The sequence below is a fragment of the Excalfactoria chinensis genome, chromosome 5, assembly GCF_039878825.1.
Source record: "Excalfactoria chinensis isolate bCotChi1 chromosome 5, bCotChi1.hap2, whole genome shotgun sequence".
NCBI classification, from domain to species: domain Eukaryota; kingdom Metazoa; phylum Chordata; class Aves; order Galliformes; family Phasianidae; genus Excalfactoria; species Excalfactoria chinensis.
In genome coordinates, this window is record NC_092829.1 from 31,657,081 (window position 1) to 31,678,604 (window position 21,524).

The 21,524-nt window shown below is 40.9% G+C and overlaps 1 protein-coding gene across 5 annotated transcripts in view; it reads right to left on the minus strand.

Annotated features, from left to right (window-relative positions):
* The window catches only part of DPF3 (double PHD fingers 3), a 166,817-nt gene that overhangs the window by 127,202 nt on the left and 18,091 nt on the right, over positions 1–21,524 (minus strand). Inside the window, exon 1 of one of the 5 annotated variants that reach the window (XM_072337810.1) lies at positions 7,651–7,667. The exons of the other annotated variants lie outside the window; for them this stretch is intronic. The gene's annotated coding sequence lies outside the window, so the exon portion shown is untranslated. Of the gene's footprint in view, positions 1–7,650; positions 7,668–21,524 lie in introns of those variants that run through there. 5 annotated transcript variants of the gene reach the window in all.

Below are 21,524 nucleotides of genomic sequence, written 5' to 3' on the forward strand. Positions count from 1 at the left end.
GAGATCTAAAGAGAAACTTAGCTGGCGCACCAAAGGGATATTAACTTTCAGAAGAGAGGCAAAGACAAGCTGAGAGACACTGCACAACTGTAGCTCCAAGTATGTCCACGTACTGCCTTGGCCTACAGCCACTCAGCATGAGGCAGATAACTATAGTCACATGTTAGGTTCAAGCGTAATGAGTCCGGCCTCTCATCAGGCTATGATATATAAACAGCATATCTATAAATAAATAAATATTCCTCTCCAATGCTCTTGGTAGCCTCAACAATCTTCTGTGATACATTAAAACAAACAGACAGGACCTTTACTCCTTCTAGCTCAGCCCGTGCTGCATGGAATACAATCACCAAGCACCAATGAGGCTATTTCATGAATGGCACTCATAGAAAGGGGTCTTCAGAACAAGACCCTCTCTTCCAAAGCTGAACATTGGAATCTTCAGAGGTGCACTGCAATTGTAAAATGTTTCTCATCAGTATGGTTATGGGCCCTCGATATTTGCCCTCTTTACACCACTGACTTGTGTATTCATTGAACCCATATTTCAAAGAAGAGCTGTGTTTCTCTGACTTAGTTTGAAACCCCAGGAAGTACAGAGTGCATAGCTGGTAGTTCCTGAAGCAATGCTCTGCCCTCAATGAGTCACTATTGAACTGAAGCCCAAACTTGATGTTAATGGAACAGCGTGTGAGTGCCCAAATCAGCTCTGATGTGGAGATCCTGACACACACCGATTGTTGGAGATCCTATAGAATTTAACATTCGGGCAAAATATACATCAGGGAGAGATTATACTCCACTAAAACTCAGTAGAGAATTTGACCTCGTGAAAAGAGCAGAGCAGCTTATTCCTGTGGGGAGAAGGAAGAGGACTGTGTGCTGATTTTGTAATGCTCATGCTAGGCTGCAAGCTTTCCGGCAAAAGTGTTCACCTCCTGTTCACCCACAGCATTACCAGGTCTTTTTGCAGCAGGATGAGAAAGTTGAGGGTCTCTTATAGTAACACTTTCAGTAAAAGGAATGTGACCAACTCCAGAGTTACAGTCTTATCAGAAGATTTTTTAACCTCCTGTTAACACAAGTCATACTGAAGGTCACTTTAAAGAAGACACTGCAAGAAAAAAAGCCAATGCTTCTGTTTGCTTACACCGCAATTTTGACTGTTCCTTACCCTTGGACATCCCTGTTTTTCAAATCCTTCATACAGAACACATGAGAAAAATGTATTTGAAAAGTTAAAAACAAGTATAAGTCAAGTGTAACATCAGTCTTCCACTGAATGCAAGTTTTGTGCTGGTAGTCCCTTTAATGCCTCCAGCTCACAGTATTTTTCCATCTTCTTCCTCCAAAATTTGTGCAGCCAGAAAGAGACAACATGTTTCCATGTTAAAACCATATAAATATTTCATAACGTACATGTACTCTTGCTTCAGTAAGCCCTATATAGGAAATCCATAATGAAATCTTAGTCTATACAATTTCATGAGTTAAAATAAACAGCTTTATCTCAAGCGTCTTAGTTTGGGGCAGTTACACAAAGCTAGCTCATTGTTTCAGAACTCAGTTGTTTAGGAAACATCATTACAATTCTCTAGCCAGCCACCTTGGAAGCTCACTAGCAAATCAGTTCGGACATAAGCTAACTGGTTTGGCACAGCCAAGCTAAGATTCCACTTGCACATAGTTCTCCTCTGGGATAACAGGAAAGCCCCAGTAGAGACTCACTATTCCACCAGAGCACTTTCACTATATTTTAGCTTTTCTACTCCTTTTTGCAGACTGGAATGTGAAAGTAATAGAAAAGGAAACAGTCACTTTCTAGAAATCTATTATCCAAGTTGCTCCCATGCCAGTAAAGGCTCAAATTGCTTATTAAATCTGAACTCATGTTATTCTTTCAAAGACTTTTTCTGATGTAGAGTGCATTAAGAATTTGTACAATTGCTTCTGAACTTAACTTTTATTCTTCATACCAGTGGGAAAAGTGAGGAGTGGATGTGGAGTTACACTTCACCTGTTCAATGCTAGAGTACCATCAGATGCTGCAAGTTTATATGTTGATGATTACATTTTCTCTACAAGGTTCATGGACAGCTACAATGATCCTCCCACCAAAAAAAAAAAAGAAGGCACGTCCTTGTGGACTATGACACATTAATATAATGTATCATATATGCTTAATATAAAGTGTGTTATCTCACTTATCCTAATGAAGACCTTGCTTTTGATGTGAAAAACATCCACAGGACTACAGGGCATGGGAGATTCTAACTGTAAATCTTTGATCCATGATTTGGTTTTCAGTGACAAATTTGTTTCTGTGAAGTCTGAGTTACACCAGAGATGAATTCTATAGGTTAATATTGTTAGAACACAAAACTGTGTTGAAGAAACAAAACAAAAAATCTCACAAAACATAACTGTTAGGTACATTTTCAAAGAGGAAAAAAGGGTTGTAGAGAAATTGAAGTGGCAGGTGACCTCATGAAGAAAATAGAGTTACTTGTTAAGACCTCAGTACTTGTTTTGCAGAGTATCAGAGGTATTGCGCTTGCTATATTGGACAAAAATAAGAAAGCACTGTAACAGAGTTATGTATTTGAGAACATGAATTCTTGGCTGTTGCAAAACAAAGCACAACAAAACAAAACAGTTATCAACTACTGACTGTTCAAAAGTGACAGGAACAAAACCAAGCCTATATTTTGCATTTGGGATCATTTCCACAATAGCCATTTTCTTACCCTAGGCTCAGACAAGTCCTGGAGTTTGTGATTGGCTCCCACTAAAAATTCCATACATCCCTGTCTAGCTTTCTACTCCTGTGATATGTTCTGTTCAGTGGAAGTCCTAAGACAGAAAGGGAAGCTGTTTCTCAGGAACAGGTGATCCTATAAAGCAAAGGTTCATAAATCCCCTATCAACCATACAATGCTTTCAGCAGTATCCTTAGAAGATAGTGCATGGCAAAGAGACTCGCAGCTGTAGGTCTCTGCCTGCAGTCTCCTTTCCCCACTATTCTCATGAGCATTTGCTTCTGAGAGATTATCTGAGATTTCTGCATGGAATTGCTTTCCGCCATCACTTCTCAAACTACAGCACACTAAAAACTGAAGAACAGGTTTCTGCTCCAAGGAACTTCCCTGAGAGTGGGACAGAGAAGGAATTCTAACACAGGAAAGGTAGGACATGAGGATAGCTGCAGAAATTAAGGACTGATTGGACTATCTCTGATATGCTCCTTCATTGGCCTTAGCAAAAAATTGGAAAGTAGATTCTTTAAGGAATGCAAGGCACTCACTGATGGTTACTGTGTAAACACAAAATGTTTTGCTTAAATACCTATTTTCTCGGTCAGCCTTGTCATCTAGAAAAGCCACTCCTGAATAATATTCCTGTCCCAGTTTTTTTGGTTGTGGGTGGTTTTTGTTGATTTTTTTGTTTGCTTGTTTTGCCTGAAGTGACAGGCTAATTCAGGAGTGGCAGAGACAGGCACAGAAGTGCCCTGTTCAAATATCAAAGGAACAGACACAGTAAGGCAGATAGACCTTCACTGCTAGCTGATCTCAGAGCAGCTCTCTCCCACACTACACCACCATTGGCTTTCCACATGACATGAAAGGGTCTCTCTAAAGTAAGAGAACTGTGCAAGTTGTAAAGACTGAACCAGCAAAATTCAGGATCAAGAAGAGAATCACATGTTAAAGTGAGTCTTACACAAAGAAAGAAAGGAAAGAAAAAAAAAATCTCACACACAAAAAGGAATATTGACTTTGTTTAGCCAGTCACTTCAGTAAGAATGAAATTAATTTGTGATACCTACAAAATAAAATTGAATCTATTGTACCACTGCTCATCAGGCACTATCAAAGTCTGGTCCAACCTGAATGCACTGCTCCATATCTAATCAAGGACATGAGCACTTTAGCAAGCAATGGGTAGACCCAGGGTCATGGAGCTCCTCACAATATACAGCCCGCTTTGCTCCCCATCTCCAGCTCCAGCTGCACAGAGTGCATCTTGCCTATTTTATTTCAGTCATAATCACCACTCAGCACATCATTAGAGCTGCCTGGACCAAGCCCAATGCTCTCTACAAAATAACAGCTGGGATAGTCCAGGCCTTAAGGGTTCACCTGAGAGGCTGACAGGATTTAAGGGGACTGTACATTGGACTGTAAGGGGAAAAAAAATAAAAAGACGCATGGAATTGTTTCTCCTCTTGCCTCATAATACTGAGCCAGGGCAAGTATTTTCTGAAGACCCTATGTAGGTCACCTCTGTGTGCCTATTTTCAAAAGAAAACATCTGCCAATACAAAGGGTTTTAAGGATTTCTACCCCTCAGCCTGGCAAGGATATAAAGCTGATGAATAAAACATTCAGCAGGCTTCTGTTCTGCCCCTTGCTGCAGCCACTGCATATCCGTCATTTACTGAAGCTGTGACTTTCCACTGCGATTCTGACCATTGCTTGGGGGTTTCCCGTTTGTTACAACAAAAAGGGCGATTTTTTTAATGCTTTCTTTTTATCACTTAAACTGGGCAAGACCTTCAGAAGACTACATCTTCTCCTTGAGTTACTATATACACACAGCGCCATAGGTGGGCATGCCACGCTAAGGAGAAATTAAACAGAAGGAGTCTGATGTGAGGCATTTACAATCTAAATTAGGCACAGCACAGCGAGGCTGACAAAAACAGTGGCACAGGAGGACACATACCACAATAGTGAGTGCTCACAGGATGTGTTCAGCGGGTGTAATGAGCTTAATGACTCTTTTTCTTGTGTCACTTCATTCCCCACTTCCCCCCCATTCATAATACTTGAATCTTTAGACAGTGAATGCAGTCTTCAACTCACTGAGGCAAAATGGCAACATTTCAAATGACTTCAGTGGCATCAGCATTTGGCTTCATATCTGGCACAAAAAGACAAGGGTGGAGAACAGCAAAGGATGGCTAGTGTAAAAGGAGTGTTTTTTTTGAGTGACTTGGAAGAAAGTTGAGTAGCACAATGCAGGGCATCAGGGGAAATGTCTTTATCCGATATAAGAAAATGCACAGAGACATCTATGGCAGGAGAATGCTGGAGCAACACAGTAAGCTGAATTAGGAGCGACGCTGGCACAACTAATAAAGCAAAGGTAATAAAATACTGGAGGTGACATTCTTTTCCAGATTTCACCAATATAAAACCACTGAGCTAATTATAAAGAGCAAACAATATGGTCAGAAAAAATCAAAAGGGTCAAGAGAGAGCAATTCAGTACATTACAGACAGGGATGTGGTGTTCAAATCAGATAAGGACACCAGAAGCCAGCACAGGGAGAGGTGTGAGCAGCATACCCTGGTAGCCCAGTGGAAGCAAAGATGATTTTTAACAAACACCCTGCTGTATAATACAAGAAAGGGGGAGGCCTAAAGGCTACAGAAAGGAACACCAAAGAAGTGGCTAATAAGAAATTGCAAATGATGCTCCTAAATTAAAACAGAAAACAAGACTGATCCTTGTCATATATGAACAGTCAGCATTCCTGCTTGAAAAAAAAAAATGTAAATAATTGTTTACAAAAGTAAGCATGTGGTGGGTCGGTATCTGTAGGAATGCAAAGTAATACAATTAACAGTAATGAAAAGCAATTTTCCCCAAGGAGCAGGGAATTTCAGACCAAAGATTTTTGGGACAGATTGGAAGAGGAGGTGGAAGAGAACAGGGGGTTGGAAAATAAATAAATAAATAAAAAGTAATCCTAATAGAATCTTAGAAGTCATAAACAAAAGATATCAATCAGCTGTGTGTTCTCTTCTCCAAAAAGACCATGGGGACTTCCCATGATACAGCAGAGGCATCAGGAAAGAGACCTCAGCTGCACCAAGAGTCTCCATGGGAATCGGCACCATCTGCTCCACTCAGCAGGGAGGGGGAAGGGGACAGGGTGGGTATTGCAACAAGACATGGTAACCCCGCATCACTGCCATGCAAGTTGCTCACAGAAGGTCAGCAGCAGCAGTAAGAAAACAGGCAAGCAAAGAATTTCCTCGAAGAAAGACCATCAGCTGCATATAAATACAAAAGAAAATATACATGATAGCGATAGAGCATAATGGAGGAGAATGATCCAATTTGTTTCCTGGTGTACGCTGGCACACTTCCAGTAAAGTCCATAAGGTGACCAAGATTTACAACAGTTTGTGGATCTGGTCCAATGAGCTAATTTTCTCATAATGCTGCATTATGAATTTGGCAAAGCAAGTTCCTACTAAGGGTCCCATCACCATGACTTTATTTGGAATCAGCAGTACTAACACAGAGGTTCCCCAAACAGCGTAGATTTCACATTTACAACAGAAAAGGAGAATCTGTAAAGGTCACGTTTTGTTTAATACACTGAAGACAACTCTCCACACACAGAGCCAAACGTTAGTCTTGCTTAGTTGAACAGTTCCAGGATTGCTGATGAGAGCAAGGCATACCAAAAATCTGGTATTGCTCACCTGAGCAGTCTCATTGGCTTTAGTAGCATTAGTCACGTAAGTAAAATGTGCAGGATTTGTTCCTTGATGCTGATCAAGCGAGATGAACAAGCGTTTAGCTAGATGAAGGTGTATTCAGCCTTAAATTAGTTACTCTGGATACTACTTATATACAGATAGCAAATAAGTAATGATAATGATTGTTTATTCAAAACAGGGTCCCAGTTACCACATGAGAGTTTCAATGTTCTTCCCTATTGAGAATCTAGCTGCCAAATATTTTTGTCTGCAGTTTTGAAGGGCTGTACTGTACTAGGAGTGTTCACATCCCAAAACAGAACAAGGAAAAAAAACTTGAAGTTATAAACCTACAGAAGGTCTTTCTGTAACATCCAGTCAAAATGTACACCTTTTCTACCTTTCTCAGGAGGCACGGGAGCCCGCATAGCACAGAATCTGATTCAGCTTAATGCAAGTTATAGGGAAGCTCCAGAAAATCTAGGAAGTCAGGAAGAATATTTTTTGTTCCCCTAAGTTTGGTGGAACTGCACAAAATAGCAGCCTGCTCATTCTTTGAATCTGAGAGTAATCAAATACTAATTTTAACTAGATCTCAGTGTCAGAGAAGGCCTATATCCACAAAGACCAGCTCCAAACAATACACATAAGCACTTGAGTATGCACATCAGCTGCAGAGCATATGGAATCCAGACTGGAATTTTCCAGCAGGGGAGCACCTTTAATACACCAATTTCCCATTCTAATTCCTGCCAATTATTCAACTGAATTTGTGATCTTCCACCTCTTTTCTTCATTGGGAAAACACTTTTCCAAAGCAAAGCTCTATTAAAGAAATTCACAGCATTGACATGTTATCAGATCAAGGTAAATTTTAAGTACCACTCACCACCACACTCAGCTAACACTGCAGAAAAACACGTTTTCATGACAATTTCCCCTCAGATTTGATCACTGCATGGGTTTATTACCTAAAGGTAAAATTGCATCATGCTTTCCAATGCAGATAGCACCATGTAATGCTGTAAATGTGTAACATAATGGAAAGTACAGCAATAATAGCAGAGCAGCACAATCCTAGGGTGCAGCAAACAAGAACAAGCCCAAACACAGCAGCCATGGATGCAGAAACAAAAGAACAAAAACTGCTTACTTTTAGAAGGCCTCAGGTAGACAGGGATCTCCAGCAAGATACCCCTACCACTGCCAATCCTTTAACATGGTCCAGGAAGGGGTGGATCCTAGCTCCACCCCTTCTGGCCACTTGGCTGCATTGCATGCAGCTGAGCTACTCTGGGTCAGCCCTGCCTTCTACCAGGTGCTGAGTCGCTGGTTCAGGCTGTGACTTAGCATTTCAGTTACACATCATTACACAAAGGAGCAGAATATGGAATATACCAAACAATTTTATAAGTCAAATAAATAAAAGTATATTTAAGTAGTGGACCTCAATGCATTTTCTTATTATGCCAAGTGAACCTATCAAATTCTACAATTCTATCCAATTCTACAAGCCAGGTTTTTGAATTATAAATCCTACTACTGCTGGAATGTGCAGAAAGTTTGAAGAAAACAGCATGGCCACAGGTTGAAGGAATACTCTGAAACACCGTGGATTGCTGCAGGGAGAGCAGCGGAAGTCAAGGGCAGCAATAAGAAGTGTAATGAAAGTGGAGTGCCTGCCATGCCAGTCAGCGAGTCTACACAGAGATTGCTCCTATAGCCACAGACAGTGCTCTTAAGATTGACTTTTCTCTCTGGCATTGAAACACATATTCTCTGAGGGAAATACAAAAGAATATAAACATAAGATGTGCCGAAATCAGCCAAGGGATCTACAGAATGGTTTGCATGCCAAAAAACCCTAATGCTAGAAACCAAGTTAACAAGGAAAGGCCCTCGGGCAGAGTCAGGAAATTGAAGCATACCAACTGTTTTTCTCTCTGCTACTTCATATCACACACAAAACAAAGGACCTCAACTTAAAAGACAAATGAAAAGGGAGGTGACACCAGTCATTTTAACTAACCAGAGAACAAAACTGTACCAGCAGTCAAGTTTGGGTTACTCCGAAACACTTCAAAAGCCGTTTTGAAATCACGCTAAACTTAAATAAATGCTAAAAGGAAACCTGGGGCAGGCCCCAGTTTTCAAGGCTGGCCCCAGTCTCTGCAGGAGGGAGAACCCAAGCACTTCTACAGGAGCAAGATAGCAGCACTACAATTCAAGGCTATCTTTAGCTCCAGCAAGCTGAGAACTATTTGCTGGTTATCAAAATAGTGCATGCATAAATGAGAGAAACAGGATGTGGCAAAACGACCAGAATCATTTAAATTTTATTCTGAATCAAGACTCTGCCAGTCTCCATACCGTATATGGAACATTTCCCCTGCAGGTGCAAGAAGTTTCTGTAGGATTTGCTCTTGCATGTAGCATCCCACAGACTAATATTTTAATAGATGCAACGGTTGATTAGTTGATTTCTTTTTCCGGTGTGGGGGGTAGGGAAGAGAGAAGGAAGAAGAGGTGGAGAAAAGACAGATAAACTGCAGGTTGGGGGGAAGGGATGTTCTTCCTCTCCAGAGGCCCAGCTGTACAAACCATATGTGGTAATATAACAAACCACCTGGTCAAAACATAAGCAAGTTAAAGAATGTTAAGAGAGAAAGGCATGAGGTATTTCAGTGGGAAATAGTCTGTTCTCAAAGAGAAAAGGGAGAATTGATTTTCATGACAGGAGATAAAGCTCAGTAGATAAAACTGGATACTGCTTGATCTGCCCAACTGAAAACACAAACAGCAACCTAGCTGAAGGAGGAAGGGAGCAGGCCCTTACAGCTGCCAGGCAGGTGCCATTCCAACAGCAGTATGAAGAAACCCAAATGGCTTCTGAGGTGCACAGAAACATTACTTGCTTGATATGAACAGTCCCTGCTGCAGCCTCCACAGAGGGACTCATCTTCAACAGCCATTCTAAACTAAGTTGCACATAATGGAGTATGTATGTTTCTAAGAGAATTTCTCAACTAGAAAAGGAGGTTAACTGTGTTCACATACAATGGTAACGAAGAAGAGAAGAGAAGAGAAGAGAAGAGAAGAGAAGAGAAGAGAAGAGAAGAGAAGAGAAGAGAAGAGAAGAGAAGAGAAGAGAAGAGAAGAGAAGAGAAGAGAAGAGAAGAGCTACCATAAAGACATTTACAAGTCCTTCCTCTGTCCTTCAGGCATACCCAAAGGCTTTACTTCAGAAAAGCTACTATGAGCCCAGACCACCTAATGAAGATTTAACTGATCCGTTGATTCACAAATGAATTAGCTGAAGGTAGACCTCTGCCCACTAGAGATTCCCTACAACCCCCTGTCCCTTATATATTCTGTTCTCAATCTAGTTTGGGTTCATTTGGGTTTGGAAGTAGGCCTATCACAAATGCTACGAAACATCCCATGGATTAATGCACCCATTCTGATGGGTTTTGAACAAAACATCAGAATCTAAGCAAGAGATCCCTAACTGTAGTGAGGACTGGTTTGGATGGAATGAATGAGGAAAAGGAAGAAGATAAATGCTGCTGTCCCTCATTTGCCTGACCATGAGTCAGAACGGTCTACAGTATCAATTTGGTGGATGACCTTTTGTTAGCCACTCATCCTCCTTGCATTTTTATTTTCCCATCATAAAGTTGGGCAAAAGCAGGCACCTTTCCTGAAGAAAAACAAATAAGCTAGCCTCCAAACCAGGTGAATAAGTTATGGAAAGATAAGAATATTCTAGCAAACCAAAACATGCCTCACTTTGTTCCAGTTTGAGATAGCTTGTCATCATCACAGGAAATAAAAAATATCCAGCTAGTAGAGTCTGCATGAATCATATTCTTTTTGTAACTTCATGGAACTCTGTAAGCAAGAGTTCATTTCCATGTACCTGCTGCATAGTCAGCTAATTGCACTGGGTTTGTTCCACAAGCAGGGACCTGGGACCATCATGCTTTTATTGAGATTCTTAGAAGCTGCCACTGCTTCTCAACTCATTTACACCATCTTACCAGTTCTCATGGTTTGATTTAACATTTAGTGCAATGTGGTGCTCTTCATCAAAGTTCAGCTCCAGAGCCACATGATTTACACAGCTGTAGCCTTCACAGGTATAGAAGAGTTTCTAACACTCTGCACTATTAAAAAAATTAAATCACAATTGTTTGCCTTCCTCTGGAGAAAAAAGGATCTGCCTATGACACAGTCTTCAAAAATAGCAATACTGCAGCTGGAGTTAAAAGTACCCCTATATGTGGGCCTAAGCAGCAGTAGTCATAGCCATGTAATATAGGCTTCTGTTTTGTTCAGCTCAGCAAACTAAATAAGAATTTCTTGGATTCCCATCTCTCATTTAATGCTACTGGGAAATGATTATCTCACCTATGGTGTTCTGGAAGAGATTTGTTGTCATCTTCCACAACAACACAAAAGCTTAAAATCTCAAAAATGTGCATAAGCTGGCAATATGTTTTAAAAATTGTCTTTAATTGAATACAGTGCTTCACTTTGATTTTAACTTTTGGGGTCTTTTGAATTATTAAGTCATTTTCATGTAAAAGGAAATAAACTAAAAACTACTGACATTGAATAAAGCTACATTGGTTTTCTGGAAAACGCTATCAACTCTTTCATTTAGAAAATTAATCAAAAATCAACCGAGTTCTATGTACTGGATTGATTCTGATGATTTGGTATACTTCACTTTGGTCAAAAAATTCCCCCATCTTCTCTAGTTTTCAGATCACTGCCCCGGAAAATCCCTGCTCCCTCTACTCAACTCACAAGTTGTTCTCAAAGCATTCTGCTTTTAAGCGACAACTTAAGCAGGGTTCAAGATAACTCTTCAATTAGAAGGAATTGCATTTATATGGATCTCAGGCATTCCTTGATTACAGACACGTGGCTATCTAAAAAATCCAGTTAAAAAAATGTTCTATTGACAGCTTGCGTTTTCCCTTCAAGGTGTTAGAAGCAAGAAAATACAGAACATATGGGAAATCCAGAGAAGGAAAAAGCTGCCCTACTAAAAGACTCCACCTTTAACCACACTTTTCAGTTTGTTTTACTTCTCATCTTTCTCTCCAGTAATACCACTGAACTGAAGCAAAGTCTATGCATCTCTGTTAAACATCTACCATAAAGCTAGAGTCAAAATCCATCTTCACCTTTCTCCGCACAGCTCTCCTTGACAGTCATTTGCTCTTACACGTATGGTGTGGATGGCATTTATGAAGTACTGGGGGGAAGCATTTCAAATCAGTTTCCTGTGAACAAGCAGCCATGGCGTTTCACTAGAAACACCAGAGAATTACCTCCCTTGGAGAAAAGCCATAGGCTTAAAGGTGTTGTGGAGCACAAAGTAGCTTCTCATTCCTTTGAATGAATGATGTTTCTTTGATCTTTTTAGACAAGATGAGGGAGTCTTGTAAGATCTTGCCTCTAAATGCACTGTAGAAAAAGAAAGACCTGTAACCACCAAAACAGAAGAAAGTGTGATTATTTTCTTCCTTCATCACCCACTCCTTGCCTAAATTCAGTGTCAGTAAACAGCAAATCCCACTGAGGCAAGTCGTTTACCACTAACAGAAGACTTCTCCTCCACCTCCTAAATCCAAAAATTATTTTTTAAATCCACTATAGGTGAGGTGCCCTCAGCAGACTGTACCTGAGTCGGCTGCATGCATACGTGTGCACGCATAGAAGCAATCTCTAGTAATCATGATGCATACATGATAATTACAATTGATCCCAGTAAGTCCTTTTAAGGCTTTTTATGAGCACTCATCATGTAACCCTTAAAATGCTTCTTTAGTGCATGCAAGATTTATTGTTCTCCTTATACAGGAAGTGAAAAAGAGTTGCTTAGTAGCTAAACAACCTGTCCAAGGACACTAAGGATACAACAGATAAATGTTGGGTGCTTTGACTCATTATGCCTGAAATCTAACTGCCAGGCATGATTCTCATGCTTGTTTCTCCAGGCAGCTTGCAGAATTCATTAATGTTTTCAGGAAACACATGATCTGAGTTGTCAAAAGGATATTCCTGCCCAACTTGACTAGACAGACAAGAGGAAGGAGACTCTTCTTTTATGTGCTTATATCTCAGCCTCAATTTTCCTGTCCTAATGGTATTCTCAGAGTTCAAGAAGAAAGAAAGACAGGTTGCTAAGCTTTCTGGAGCCTCAGCCTAGCAAAGAAGTATCCTCTTACAGCTTCAGGTGTTCAGTGATAAGTGGAAAGTCTCACATTATCTACCTTTACCAAGTGTCAGGTAAGAGGGTCAGAGGTTCTGTTTCAGTTTAAAAGCCTTGTCTTCACAGAAAATGAGAACAGTTAGGCAACATGTTCAACAAGTGACTTAGAGGAAGGTGAAGGGAGGTGTGGTAAAGGCTTCATAAAGTTCTTTTCAAATTAAGAGTTTCTGACAGAAATGCAACCATTATCATTGCATTGCTACCTACAGTGTGTCCAGCTCAACCACTGCTGCTCTGTAGCTGTACCTTTTTCTGGTATTATGTTTTTCTTAGATTACTTTTTTTTTCTCCAAACAGTACAGTTTTTCCAAGAAAAAATGTTTCAGACTCAAGTCTCAGCACTTTGGAATAAATGATCAGAAATGAGAAATACAGCATTCTATCCCACACAAAACCCACTGCTTCCAGCATGCACTTAGAGTAGCTCTATTGACACAGCTTACTGCCAATAAATCCACAAAAGTAAAGTCTACATTTCTGACTAAAGAAAATCTAACAAAGTTAAACATACTGCATGTGTTCCTTATCCTAAGGAAAAGGGTGTTAAGAGATTAATATTAGTCTGTTCCAAAAACATAAGACTTGCAAGAACTCTATTATTTTCTACTTAGTGTTCCCATTAAGCCTCTCTCAAGAGTCTATTATATATTCACCAAACACATGTGGCATAGACATCTTTCTCTTACCCTACAGAGAAGTACAGCTTAGGAAAGAAATTACCTCTTGAGAATGTGTGCTTCATACACCACAAGCCATGGTCACTGGAAGCAACATGGGTTATAATAAACATCTGTGTCCTCTAGAAAGGAATGATGAGGACCTTCCCTGACCTGTGTCCACCACATCCATGAACTGTAGGCAACTCTTTCAATGGGAAGGAGAGAGAAGGGGTAAAGACTGAGCTAACTTCCTTTCACATTAGTAGGAATTACTCATGCCATCTGAAAGAGCTTCCTTCTTTAAAGCCAGGAGAGCTGAAAGAAGCCCTTCACATTGCTAGTTCCAGGACACATCTGTCAGCAAGCCTTGCCATCAAGCTCCTGTGTTATTTAAATGTGTGCTGCAAAGAGCCTGGCTCCATCCCCCTGATGCCTTCTTCACAAGTATCAGAAAGCTTATCTTCATTTTCCCACAAAGCTGTTTCTTCCCCTGGCTGAACATGCCCTGTTTTCTCTCACCTAATGACATTAAAAATATGTTCTGAGAAATCAGTCTAAAGTTATTTTTGTTGTTTCTTCCATTCAGTATTATTTAAAAGAAACTGAAGAGACGAATCATCAATAGTACCACTTTCAAACTACCACAGTCCTAGGTTACACGTCACGGGGGAGCAGCTGCCTGCAGCAGAAAGCCGGATGAAATGATGCAGGTAGATGTCATGTATGGTGAACACATGAGCTCTTACAGACCTGTATCTCCAAGAAGACTGACAGTTGTGAGGAATTGTAATAAGCACACACACACTATATATTCTTTTATATATTAAAAATATACTAGTATTCTATCAATAATATCCAGACAGGAATGTTTTGTCATGCTTAACACAAGCACAAAAGCCAGCAACTCCTAAATGTTATTTAAATCTTCCTAAAATCCCAAGCTTGTGACTTCATCCTTCTCTCTCTCTTTCAGTTCTCTAATTTTAAAAATGTGAATAACATCACTTGGACCCATCACAGGAATTTCCTGTATTAGAACTGGTGCACTGCTTTGAAGATGTGAGCTGCTGTTCTGTGCGCCTTAATTCAACGCATCGAGAGTGGACAGTGAGGTGTATCATAATTGCACACCTTCCTGAGTATTTCTGCACTACACACACAGCCACACAGTGGTGATTAAGCATGCAAAATCCTGACCAGCATGCACTGGATTCAGTATAAAGCCTGGTAAGTCTTTTCACTGGCTCCAGAAAATTCCTCAGCACAGTTACTTCAAATAGAACTCCTTTCATGAAACTTCTCTCCCACTCACAGCTTCAAGTGCATGTCGTGAAACTCCCAGCAGTATTTAAGCTGAGACTGTAAGACAGACAAATTGGTAATGACCAGAAGCACATATAGAGCAGGCTGTGGTTCCTTTCTTAAGGAGGTATGTTAGGCCAGGAGCAGTAGAGGCAGGAATCTGCAGCACATTTGTCATGCAGAACCATCCTGGCATTAAACAAAACGCCTGTGCCAGTTTTGGAGCCCTCTCCTGAGGACCGAACAAAACAGGGTGGTAAAGTTAGCTACATATTTCTACAAGAAACTACGTAGCATTCTCTTGTATGCTTTTTGGGCAGAATAGACAAGCACCCCTACAGTCCATCACTGGATGGGAATGCCCTTACGACAGTGCAACACCTACAGCAAATGCTGAACTTCTATAAGTTTTCCTGCCACTGAACTACTTTTATTCTCCACCCTTGAAGGCGAACAGTGTGAGGAGTGTGTTCTACTTTTATGCACTTGTGAATTCTGGGCTGGGCTTTTGTATCCCTTTGTCTCAGGTCTATGAAGAGTGTGTTTGCTACTCACTGTCGCAAAAATGAGAGAGCAAGAATGAAACAGTTATTCAGGACAACATGAAGGGTTGATTCTTAAGCCTATATTTTATATGCCAAGTAGGGCCTGAGACCAGTCTAAGCCCTCAGCACCGCTTGTGGTGTTGTTAACACCTGATCGAAACATTGCAGGTTTCAAACTGAAAGACTTTACACGCTCTTTTTGTGAGCAAACTGCCACATAGCAAAACACAACAAAAGTTGAGGCTCGGTTAACAAGTCCACATTTATACTGGTCAATTCAGAAGAAGATGGGGATGGGAGGAGGGGGGAAGAAGAAGAAGAAAAACAGAAGAAACTACTCAAATTACTGCTGCACAGATGAATGGACAGTAAAGGTGGGAAACTGATGCACTTGGCAATGTTATATGTTGAGAGCTGTTGTGGAACAGTTATGACTAAGTCCTTTCGGGTCACACAAAAGCTGTTAGAACTTCTTCTAAATTCTGTCAGAGGAGAGCAAGGAGGGAGGAGAGAGGCTCAGGTCAGTTTAACCACTTGCACGTAAGGCAGGCTCAGAGAGATTTACCCTCACAGGCCTGGAGGCCTCTTTGCCAAATTCAGTGGAAGCAGAATCCATTCCATACCCACAAGCAATGTATTCACAAATAATGGGATTATGTTTCTCAGACCCTACAGATTCCAAGAAAAGGTAGTGTGTGGAAGGGGAAACAATACTGGAGTGGGAATCTCTCAAAAGCAAACAGCACCTCTGATGGCAGTACTGGGTCTCTTCAGCCTGAGTGGTTGGGTTGTCCTGATACAAGTTTCTACTGTAGACTCTTACAAGATGCAGAAAATCCAGCTTTGAAAGATGTTGCCGGAATAGGATTCTGAATAAGGCAGATAAGAGGTCTGATCTGGCATGACAAATCCTGCTTAGCAAGCCAAGGGTTAAGTCTATGAGCCAGAGGAAAAGGATCCTTGCTTCTGCTTCCTCCCAGAACAGTAACCCACAAACTTCAATGTGACAGTTGTGCAATTCTTTTTTCACATCAATGCGCTGGTGCAGAGGCATCACTGACACTGCCTCCTGCCCTTTTCAGCAAGGCCACTGCTACCTCATTTGCCACCTCCACGTTGCACTGGGAGGAGACTGGAGAGAAAGGAATTTCCATTAGCAGAGGGAGGAAGAGTTATTAGATCACCAAAGTGGTGTAGATTCTAAAAACTCAAACACAGCAAGGGGTCTCCATCTCACACCTGCCCTCAGGAACAGAAACACAATTGTCACCAGTTTTGGCGTTCACAGCTGAGGCTGTATTTGCCTTCTTGCCATGAGTGCACTCTCTCTGCAGTCCTTCCCAAACTTCCCCTTATCACTTTTTCACCTGGGGCTGGAAAGTAGGCCTTGCTGATTTCTCACAGACTTGAGTCCTCTCCTCAAGCAAACTTCCACCATGATACCCAAGGATGTTACATCAGGCCCCACAAGCTCCTCTCTCCTCCAAGGAGCTCCACAGGTAACCAGCTACTCTCATAGCTTTCATTTGCCTTTGGGTGCCCATTTTGCTTCTTAGCAGTGAAAAGGACCAGCTGTAATTGCCAGCTGCAAGATCTTTGGGTCAGAGACTGCACAGTTAATGCAATGAGTTGACAGTCTAGTGGAAGCTACCTAGAATACTGATTTCTAGTTAATATTAATTTTTACAAATACTAAAAGAAATGTTTTCCATTTGTGTCACAGTCTCTCTTTTCCTTTCTTCATTTCCCTTCTGTTCCACAAAAATCTCTCTTCCTACTTTGCTATGCCTCTACCATGTTTCCTATTGATTCTCTATTATAATTACGGGGAAACTACAATTATAGCAAGGAAAGAAACTGCATACATCCTCTTCTGTCCCATAGGAATACAAGTTTCTTTAAATTAAAATGCGACAAACCTTTAGGATCAGACACCTTTGTATCTGCACTCCTTTACTCTGCTTTGCTTTCAAAGTGAAGCAACTTATACATGTATGCACACACTCACACACACATTTTCTTTACATTTTTCTCCCAGTTCTGACCTCTTAGCCTGCTTCATCGGTGGTAACTCATCACTTCACTTTGTTAGGTAGCTTGCTTAGCATCCCCCATCTCACTTTGGCGTTTCCAAAAGTTAAAAAAATAGAATAGCCTAACAACTAGAAATCTTTCTACTTTCTTCTACTAAAAATAAGATCAAATCAGCAAAAACTGACATTGAGTTTGGACAAGTGGCAAGTCACCCTGGTAGAATGTCTCTAGGCCCCTTGAAAATAAGGATTAAACTGCAGCTAACACTTTGACAGTGTTATCAACTATCTCAAAACTGCCAGAAGACAGTTTAAAGATTTTCTATACCCTTTGGGTGTCTGTAGCTAAAACCAGAACTGAGATTACATACAGAGGAAGGCACAAAATGAAACTAAAGTACAATACTCCCATAGGCTGAAATACCAATACTGAATTGGAAATTTTCTATTTTAGTATAATATATTTACTACATTTTCACACTCACTCCAAGTTTTCAATACACCTCTCAGAACTTAGCTCAAAAAGCGGTGTATTTTAAAATAGACTGGGAGCTTTCTAGTGCACATGGTGGTGCTTTTTAAATCAGTTACAGTACCTCAAAACTGGATACCTTTTGCTACAGGGCAGACAGAGAAACAGTGCACTGTACACAGGTGACCAGAAGTAGCCAGGTTAAGAAGGAAAGCCTACAACGGGACCACCGCTGAGCATCATCACTACAGCCCTAGCTGGGGTGAGTGCCCTTTGCCCAGAGTACCTGTTTGCACTGTATAGAATAACTGTTTGCTAAGCTGTGTTTAGGTATCACTTTACACTTATGCAAAGAACAAAAGGGCATGGTGGCCTTGGAGCTTAGAGGTAAACTCTGTATATAGAATCAAGACGGACAGCTGTTGTTCAAATAATTGTTTTTACCCAAATCAAAAAGCATCTATAACTGGCACACAAGAGGTTTACAGTATCAGTGGAAACAAATTCCAAGATGAGCTGCATGAATGAAACAAAACCTGTGGGAGAAGGTGTTGCACTAAATCTGGGAAGCTTCCTGTTGCAGTCTTATATCTGGAGCAGTGGCAGAATTCACTTGAGCTTTATCTCCAGGCAGGCAGGGTTTACTGGGGGAGGAGAACGGCATTTAGGGAATTCCAGCTAACACTGCTCCCTGTGGCATCTGTTCCATGCCACATGTCTCAGTGTGGCTCTGCAGATCACCCCTGCAGACAGTCCTGTCTGGTAGATGCCATTTCTCCTTCTATTACTCTCCTCTCAGTCCATACATTTATTCCTAGTGGACATCTGAGGTTGTCCTGTAGACCTACCAGGGAGTGTTGGAAACACACAATAATATAAAGAAGTAATAACATTGCTTTTGCCTTCACATTTGGGATGGAGAATTGCTTTCATATTGTGACCACCCTGATGCCCTATGGAATTATTCCACTTGTGAACACTGACCAGACACGTTAACAGGAGCTGCTAATTTCCTTTGCTGCAGGAAGGTTTTCCATAGGAACAACACAGTACTAGCTTTTTAATATGAAATGTGTCTGGAAATTTGTTAGTGAAACTCAGAGACAGCCTGCACAAAATTGGGTCCTCTTCCACACTTCTGGACCCATAACAGCTTTGAAAGGGAACTGATGAAATCCAAGTGCCCATATCTATGTAGCAAAAGCGGTGACATAGGTCTTCTTGGTTGTGCTGCCAATGTTTGTGTTTTACCTCCAAAGAGCCCTCAAAAATGTGATTGATGTTTAAGGACTCAAGTTATGATATATAAAAGCAGCACCCTGGAGCTTCCTGCTGACTATTGAGAGGTGGTTTAATACCTTGCTAAGGGACTAAGAAGGATGGATGTTTTCATTCCTTCTATGAGATGTATGCAATATCCTCGAAACATCTAGAGGTGCCTGATCAAGGGCCTAATATACAATTGTTAATCATTCTGTCAACCTAGAGCAGCAGCCACTCTTGCATAGACAGCTCTCCTGTGGAGGATCCCCAGTGGGAAGGAGAAGAGAAGGCTTCCTACCCTAGAAACAGGAAAGGCATAGAGCTATGAGATGGAAAAAGAAGGCAGAGCTAGAATATCTGTATGCCCCAGCTGTACCAGAGAAGCATAAGGTCCATAGCAATCAGACCTAATAGCAGACAGAACCAGGAACCAAACCATTTCCCAGAAATTCAGAAATCGAGTAGAATCCAGTCAGCTCCTTGACAGATTTTAGTTCATTCAAAGGAGGAAAAAGCTTCCATTGCAGCTTCATAGTACATGCAGAGAAGATTAGGAAGAGTAGACAGGGAGCACAGGCTACACACCTCTTCACTGAAACTCGGTTTAAGGAAGAAGCAGTTACCCAGGACACAAGAGCTGGATGCCAAGAATTTTTTCTATGTCTCTATGAAATCTGGTACCACCTATCTCAGCAGCAAGTGCCAAAGCAAATTTCAGGGCCTTTGATATGTTTAATTTCGAACGAAGCATCTCTTCATCTTCTCATCAGGATTCAGGTATGCAACTGCAGAGCACAAGGAGAAGACAACAGTCTTGCGTGAAAGTGCCATCTGCTGCCTTTCATTACAAATAATAACTTACATGACATGTCTGCAAATGGTCACAGGAGCAGAAAAAGCCACACGGAAGAGCAAAGGTCACCTATGACTGCAAATCTGAGACATGACTAGAAATTCATCCCATAAACAACCTAGGAGAAGCACCAAAACAAGAAGAAAGTGCAACAGGACAGGCAGGATTATAAATAATGCTTCTTCTAGAAAATTCAGACTACTGAAGATTTCCCAGGTGTTAACCCTGACAGCACATGTTCTTAAGGAAGTGAAGAAATAATAAGTGTAGAATGAATTCAGAATTTTTCCTCCAGAACATAGTTTTCACTCCTTACCTGGTCTAAATTAGAGGCCAGTGAACAGCCAGGGGAGACAGTAAATTCCTTAACTGCAATTCCATTATGCAAATCAGCATCAAACAAACTTTGCATGCACACACAACTTTTAGCACTTACTTAGCACTTTACAACCATTAATCTCAAGCTGCGTTTCAATAAGAGATACAGAGGGTTTTATCTGTTTGCACAGGGACAATAATGTACAGGACTTGGCTAGAATTATACAGAAAGTCAACGGTGTAGGCAGAAACCAAATGCAAGTCTCTGCATTACAAGTCGGGATCATGCCATTTCCTCTGTATAGCAGCCAAAGTGTATGTTTAATAAACAGGTTGTCTCAGGTTGTTGCAAGACCTGGGTGAACTGGCACACAAATTTCCCCCTAGGGTTGACAAGAAGGAGCAAACGTTGCAAAGAACAAAATAAAGCTCGGGTTATTTAACCAGTAATCATAATTCTGTCTTGCATTTCTGGGTCTTTTACTTTGAAATTTCTCGAGGCCTTTCTTGCAACACTGCTAAGTACTATAGGACTGCCAGAGCCCTTGAAACATAAGAATGACCACACCAGGTCAGACCAAAGGTCCACCTAACCCAAGATCCTGTCTCAAACTTCAGCCAATAAGGAATCCCTAAGGAAGTGTACAAAATACTGACAGGATAGAATAATATTCTGCAGAAAATACAGTGACACAGTCTCTCAACCTCCAGCAAAATGCAATTCAGACATCTGGTATTCAATAGCTCTTGAAGGCTTTTCCGTCTGTGAAACTGACACTTTTTGGACCTAGGTTAACAGTAACACCCCATACATCCCATCGCAAAGAGTTTCGCAGCTTTATTTAATATTTTGTGAAAAGGCATCCCTGTCAGTGCATCTTTTACCAGCCTCTTGTGACCTCATTTGATGTCCTAACTTCCAGCTTCAGGAGAAAGTGAATATTCATCCCATTTGTTTCTTCCATGATGCTTCTTTCATATAACCCTCAGAAATCTTTGAACAGACTGAAAAACCCAAATTAAAGTAATAGCTCCTCATAGGGAAGTTGTTCCTTTTCATCGTCCTTGTTTTCTTCTAAGCACATCTTTGAGGTTTTGTACCCTTTTCAATGTGAGGACACCAAACTGCTCACACTGTTTTACACTCAGCAAAGCTTGGGTTCATACAGTGTCATAGTAATGACATCTTCGTTCTTGTAAATAATAACTCCAAACACTCAGACCATCTTCCCTTATTTCTTCCTTTTTTTTCTTATTACCTTATTATTTTCCCCAGCCGTTGAGCACAAAGCTCAT